Here is a 6,773-nt window from a genome sequence, read left to right on the forward strand (position 1 = left end):
CCAAAATCTACATTGAGCCCTGAAGGTGTTAGAGTGCCCAAGGTATATATCCATTTTGATTCTTCTTGGTTCAAAGTTCTATTGTAGCCCCCTCCCCTCCAGTGTTTAGGACTGCTTTAATCAGAAATTTTAGTCCTATTGGATCATTCTTATGATACATTTTGAAATGGTTTGACAAGTTGTGGGTCTCCAAGCCAATTTTAATATTTCTAATACGTTCATTAATCCGTATTTTCAACTTTCTAAATGTCCGGCCCACGTACTGAAGACCACATGGACATTTTATGAGATAAATGACTCCCATGGAGTCACATGTGAGATGGTCCTTTATTCGATATGAATTAGACGTTATTTTGGATTCAAATTGAATAATTGGTTTTGTGCTCATATTGTTCATAGTCTTACAGGCATTACTTTTTGTGCAGTGGAAGCAACCATTTGTCTGTCAGTGATCACCAAGCCAATTCCCTGTACTTTTGTTCCCTATTGGTAAATGGCTATTTACCATTTTTTTTCTTAAGGTTTTCTAAAAGTAATCGTAGGATTTTTGGGAATGAATTGAGAGAGAACATCATCCTTTTGAAGGAGATGCCAATGATTTTGTACAATCCTTTTAATCTCCCTTGCTGCTTCAGAGTATTGTGTTATGAAGGGGATAGAGATTGTTTGCCTGTCTTTGTATTCCAGTAGTTTCTCCCTATTTATTTCACTTACTTCCTCCAAAAATTTTATCCACTTTGGCCTTTTTATAACCCTTATCATAAAAACAGAACTTGAGGATTTCTCCCTGTTGTCTGTAATCACATGTCTGTACAGTTTCTTCTTATACGGGTAAATTGGCCTTGAAGGATATTCTCCAGCCAGTTAGGATAATGATGACTTGTAGTGGATATGAAGCTACTGCAATCAACTGGCTTGAAATGTGTCTGTGTCTCTATTTTTCCTTTCCGGATATATATTTCTAAATCCAAAAAGGTGACTCGTTCTTTACTTATGTTGGTAACGAACTATAAATTCTTGCTTGGGGTATTCATATTTTGAATGAATTCTGACAGGGAATCATGACCGCCCCTTCAAATGAAAATAATATCATCGATGAAGCGCTTCCAGAGAGCTCAGTTTGCAACCAAGCTAGAATTGGACCAGATGGTCTCCTCTTCCAATCGTCTCATAAAAAGGTTTGCATAGCTTGGTGCAAACTTGGTCCCCATAGCTGTGCCTCTCGTTTGGAAGTAATAGACATTTTCAAACCAGAAATTGTTATGCGTAAGAATGAACTGGATGCCCTTAGTGATAAAAACTTAACCTGCTCTGAGGGAATAGTTTGGTCTTGTTCCAGGAAAGTTCTTACACTATCTAAACCCTGGATATGATCAATGCATGTGTGGTGCCCCAAAGCCCTGTTGAACAGCACAGAGGAGTGCATAAATGCTTTTAAAATGCAGAACTACAAGGGGTTAATTGTGCTCTGAAGACGTACCCAAGAGTGATTGACAGGAGGAGGTTGAAGGCCCTGATTGGCTGGGGGAGTAACAGGAAGAGGATGTGCAGGAAGGAGGAGTGTGTGGCATGGTAGAAGAAAGGGGAAGCTGACATGCAGCTGGGCAGAGAGACTGATCTGCTGCTGGAAGAGGTGACATTGCCAGCAAACACGGCTAGAGAACGGCTGGGGACACGCAGTGGGGTGTCCAGGACAGTCTTGACTAACTACAGAACCTTCTCAAGGTAAAATCCTAGCCTGCAGTGTACTGCACACACTCCAGCATCAGAGGGAAGAGTGTTGAGAGAATCTATCCAAACTGACATTGCATTCCTGTACAAGGAAGAATATTGTGCCCTCCTTGGGAGCTTTTCCCTCAGATCATACCTTCACACAGGCTGCAGGGAACCATTAAGACTGTCGTTTGAGCTAAATCCTGTGTGGGCTGATATCTGAACTCTATTCTCCGTGCAGAGTACATGTGCTATTAGAGATGCATTGATTTATGAGAGAACAGCGCCATCTTGTGACTGAATTGAGCAACAGTCCTGTGTTTTGCTATAATCTTTAACCCAGCCTACAGTTTAACATCTACCCTTTTGAAAGAAAGTACAGGGACTTAATCGGGATTGTTAACCCTTCTGGAAACCTCTGCAGGACATTTGAACACTACAAAATTCCTGTGCACAGGTCAGCCCAGGACTGAGTGGAAAATATGGTAACGTTACCAGGGATAATATTGGTGCACCAAATGTTTTAGATGGATGTTAATGTTATGTGATTTACCTAAGAATTGATTTATTAATATTGAAGGTGTGACATTCAGTGTTAGTGGTACCGCTGCAATTCAAGTTAACGCAGCAGTAGATGCTAAAAGTGGGGCGCCTGACCCATAGGGAATAGCACGGTACCCCAAACACCTGAATAAGAAGGAGCCCTCTAGTGGGCGCGGTAGTGACCGTAAGAGTCTTGATGGGTTATTACTGATGGTTCTTGCATCATCACCAGTCAGATATTGTAAACTTTAAAGTAGTAACTGAGATTACCAGTGTGCCTTATTAGACAATGTGCATTGAAGATGTTTTTTGTATTAATGAGGTGGTTTTGTTACCCACTTATCTGTTCTTGTGAATCTCTGTTGAAACTGCCTTAAAAACTTCAATAAAGATAAATATTATAGAAGATGTTATCGCTATTGTGCCTTATACTCACCAGGTGTATGTGATATGTTAAATGCTATTGTGCTCTATGCTGACCAGACGCATTATTTTGTCATTACTATTGAGCTGAGGGGGTCAGTGGCGCGGTGTCTTACCAAAACTATCCTTACCGCATTCTCAATAAACCCAAGTTGTTTGACCAATCCTTGTCCCTTTCATTGAAGTATTTATTTCCTGACCAGCGGATATCCGAACAGAAAAGAACCTGACTCATGTCTGGAGCACAAGGTAAGGGAAGGATTTCCCATCAGTACTTGACCACCACATATGTATATAGTGTCCGAACTTCACTAGTGGCTAGTATATAATGTTCCTCCCAAATCACCTGGTCCAACAAATTGAGTATTTGTGTCGTATCCCTAAGATACGATAGCTGTTTTTTGACCAAATCCTGAAGATAGATGTCATGATAATGGCAAGGTAAGGGAGTCGATCCCTGAGATGATTGGTCGGCCAGGTGGTTTCTGTGTATCTTTATGGATCTTCGGAACTTAGTAAAACACTGGCAGTCGTGAATTTTCCACCCTCAGAAAGTGATATTCTTTTTCAGTAAGAATTCCCCGATCTAATCCTTCTCTCAAAAGGGAGAATAGTTCTCGTTGGTACTCTAACGTGGGATCTCCCTTAAGTTGTTTATATGTTTCCATATCACTTAAAAGATGAATGGACTCCGATACATATTCTTCTCTATCCTCTATCCTAGGCCTCCACCTTTGTCCGCTGGTTTTATGACAACAGTTGTATTTTTTGATAAGTCTTCCAATGCTTGTGTCTCTTTGTAAGTCAGTGTTGGTTTTGTGTCTTTTCTTACCAAACTCCAATGATAAAATGCATTTGTGTGAAGTTGATAGAGACTCACTGCTATAGTAAAAGCAAAACATGTAAGTATTAGTTTAGGGGTGTACACTTAATCCATCAGGGTATTGTAGTTTTTATTTTCATTAGAGGTGGGGAAAAAAAAGCACAATTTCTCTATTTAACTTTGCACCTTGTATTATGTCTCTATCATACTCGCCTACTCTCCCGGAATTTCCGGGAGATTCCCGAACTCCCAGGAAGAGTAGGCAGTCTCCCGGATCCTTGTGGAGGCGAGGCTTAATGATGCGATCGTGTGATTAAACTCCACCCCCCCCTATGTAATGCCCTGAATTTTGGCATTTCATAGCAGGGAGCAGGGCAATGATGATGTGATGACGTCATCAAGCCCCTCCTGCAGCTGTCACGTGACCTTCCCCCTGGGCTCTCCTGGAGTAGGTAAGAATAATCTCTATACTTAATTTCCCGCTTTTTGGGGGGGTTTCTTCACACATTTTTGTATTCCTCCTTCTGACATTTTGCATCTACAATGCCCAGTTTCTGTACATCTCTTTACATCCTCTGTTAACACCATAATGGACATTTAAAGGGCAATCCAATGGATGAGTCAATTTATGTTGTTGTTTTTTAAAACATAAATCACTGTGGCAAGCTATAAGAAAAATGTTATTTACCATTTATGTTTGGTTTTTTGTTTGTTCAGGCTGCTATGAATGATTTATAATACTGTGCAGTGTCATGTGACTACCATGGCAGCCACAGTCACATGACATGGTAGTAAGCAGAGTGGCTTGGGAACGCTCCTCTGAGCTCTGTCTGTATTGGGTAGTAAGTAAATGTAAAATATTCCCTCTGCCTTTACATGACATGCTGAGAGCTGTGAGCCAGTGTAACAAATCCATACTTTGCAACCTCCAGAGAGATTTTGAGGAGAGCTAAAAAAAAAAAAAAAAAAAGTATCAAATGTATGCATAAAAGGTACTTAAATGCTATTTAAGAAAAAAAAAACAAAAAAAAAAAAAACAACCTGCTATGTGGATTGGTGCGTTAATTTTGGTTTTCATCTATCTTGATTTTTGCCGTAAACAAGAGCCTTTTTATACACTCACCCATATTGTTACGGGTGACATACAGCTTCATTCTATATCTTTAGTGAATGGTTGTAATAAATGTTTGTGTTATAAGTCCCATCAGGTGTAGATTTTATCAGTAACATTTCATTATATGTTTTATCTTCTTTGAACTGATCAAAGTTACAGATCACGTAGGCTAATTGGCGAACCACCATCTTAATTGTTATACATTTATAGATCATTATTCATGCGTTTAACACTTATGTATTTGGTTATCAAACATACTTGAGAATGACAGTGTCAGTTAATTTGTCCATAGTTATAACATATAACAGTGTAACATTTCTATATTTCATAGTTGCTTTCTGTATTACAGAAGGGAGGGAAGGAGGATGTCATAGTGCAGACAGAGCTCAAAGGGGTGTTCCAAAGTCTCTGCTCGCTGCATAAAATGCTATGTGACTGTGGTTGTCATGGTAATACAGAATTATAACTCATTAATAGCAGTCTGAAGAAGAAGAAGACAAGGGAAAATTGCTACTTCAAGCCAAGTTTCATTGTGGCTCCTTCAAGTGAGTACTATCTCCCAATGCGGCCCTCAGACCAAAGAAGTTTGTGCACCCCCAATATGGATAGTAAGGCATACTGTCCCTACCTATTAGCTGTCATATGTTAATGCACCGAATCCAACTGCTCAGTAATTCAGAATAAGACAAACCAATAGCAGAATTTTCTGGGTGTTTAAGAACACTGCAACTTTCTCACTAGAACATCACTGCGTTTTAATGTGATTACAGTCAGCATAACATTACAGTAAATGAGAAATACTGTTCTGCCTGTCAACACACCGCATGGCAGTGCCTCAACAGCGGAGTCACTATGGCATGTTGGGGGAACTGCGTTCCCCTTTACTTTAATGCTGACAGAGCTTAGAACACAGCGGTTTCCTGATCAGAAGATTGCAGCGTTCTAAAATGCGCACCTGACACTGGCCTTAGGCAGACATTCCGGTAAACATTGCATATATGTTGGATAAAGTATCTAAAACCATTGCAGTCTTTCTTGGATATTCTGTAATAAGAAATTCTATTTAATAAACTTTTGGGTTCATAGTGTAAAGCGCTACGGAATTTGCTGGTGCTATATAAATAAATGTTGATGATGATGATGGTGTATAAAATAGAAGAGTACAGTGAGCTTATGTAATTCTGTGTCTTTTTAGTTGTACTCTTTTGGAGCCGATAACGGACAGGCCAAGAGTACGTTTCTTTAGCAGATCTGAAGCATTTTGTACACTTCCAAAGCCAGTTACCAAGTGACGCTGCGTTTCCAATAAAGTGGTAACTAGCGCTTTGCCATACAGTCGGTGGGGAATGTGGGCCAGTTAAGGACACTTTGCATTCACTTTCATTGAATGCGAGTTAATGGTGTGTGCAGCATCTAAAATATGTAAACACAGGAGTTAGCGCAAGTGGGTGTGTTGTCATTGGAACAAATCGTTTACACCTGAAACCCATTTACATGTTTTTACTAGCATTAAAAAAAACAATGATCATAATAGTGTCACATACAGTATTATATGCATTACTCCACAACGACCAGTAGATGGCATTACATCCCAAATATACATATGAAGGCACAAGTCTAGGATTTTCTAATTTGTCAATCACAAGCAAAGATTCTATACCCTGAAGCAATAAGTGAATTCTAATAAGCAAATTGTCTCACAGCAGAATTTACTAATTATTATATATTTGCTTACACAGTGCATGGAAAAACAATTAGAATTTAGAATTTAAGAAGACAATATTTTTTTATTAGAATATTTCTTCCATTTCTATACTATCTCATGTGTTTCATTCTCATTACATTCTCTGCATGAGGAAAGCTAATGTGAACAAGTATTGGGGTGGTACAAGTATCACAGCGGTACTTATACTGCTGCAACACCTATACTGTTATCACGATCTCAGGGTGGTAATAACAGATAATTATCATTTTGAAAAATCATGTTTTATTCCTAGAATAAAGCATTTAGTTTAAAAAAAAATAACGTTTTCAGATATTTGTAGAAAAAAGTTTCAATAAAAAAATAACAAATTTTTTCTACATTAGTGGAAGCGAAAGTCCAAATCTGGATGCAAAAAGCCGCAATAGAAGAAAAAAAAAAACAGTCGCGTCAGT

Source organism: Mixophyes fleayi, chromosome 10 (assembly GCF_038048845.1).
Source record: "Mixophyes fleayi isolate aMixFle1 chromosome 10, aMixFle1.hap1, whole genome shotgun sequence".
Taxonomy (NCBI): domain Eukaryota; kingdom Metazoa; phylum Chordata; class Amphibia; order Anura; family Limnodynastidae; genus Mixophyes; species Mixophyes fleayi.